Source organism: Pseudopodoces humilis, chromosome 21, assembly GCF_049639895.1.
Source record: "Pseudopodoces humilis isolate 2021_Gansu_Grassland_sample_001 chromosome 21, ASM4963989v1, whole genome shotgun sequence".
Taxonomy (NCBI): Eukaryota; Metazoa; Chordata; class Aves; order Passeriformes; family Paridae; genus Pseudopodoces; species Pseudopodoces humilis.
In genome coordinates this window covers 2,441,130-2,441,718 of record NC_142220.1, presented here as the reverse complement: position 1 = coordinate 2,441,718, position 589 = coordinate 2,441,130, and positions in this window count along the sequence as shown.

Here is a 589-nt window from a genome sequence, read left to right as displayed (position 1 = left end):
GCTGGCTTTGGGAGAGGACTCCTCTGGGAAATTGGCTTGGTTTTCCTCTAAAAAGAAACTTTACAGGAGCAGCTGTGGGAGCACAAGGCAGGGGAGGATGGGGCTCACAGCCTCTGGGCTATCTGGTGCAGAGACCCTGGAAGTTTGGTGGCTGCAGAGAGAAAACTCCTGGCTGGCAGCAGGGGAGTGCTCTGGGAATGCAGCACCTGCCCCACCAGCTGCCTGCTGCTGTGACATCCAAGGGTTTGGGAAAGGCTGTTCCCTGAAGGTGGCAGGGAGAGACCTGGGGCTGCTCCCCACCATCTCTGCAGGAAAGGGAGAGGTGGGGTTTGGGGAGGTCAGGGAGAGGTCCCTGCCCTGCGCTTTCCCAGCAGATCAGGGCTCCAGGCAGAGGAGCTGCTCCTGCCCAGCCCAGTGCAGGCACAGATGGAGTGAAACAGCTCCTGTGGGGCCAAAGGCCTGGGGAGCTGCACAGGCAGAAATGAAGGTGCAACTGAAACCTGAGAAACCACTGGGATTTCTCAGCAGCTGAGTGAGGGTGTTCTGAAACCATTCTGGATTCTGATTTACACACCCAGATCTTTCTTTA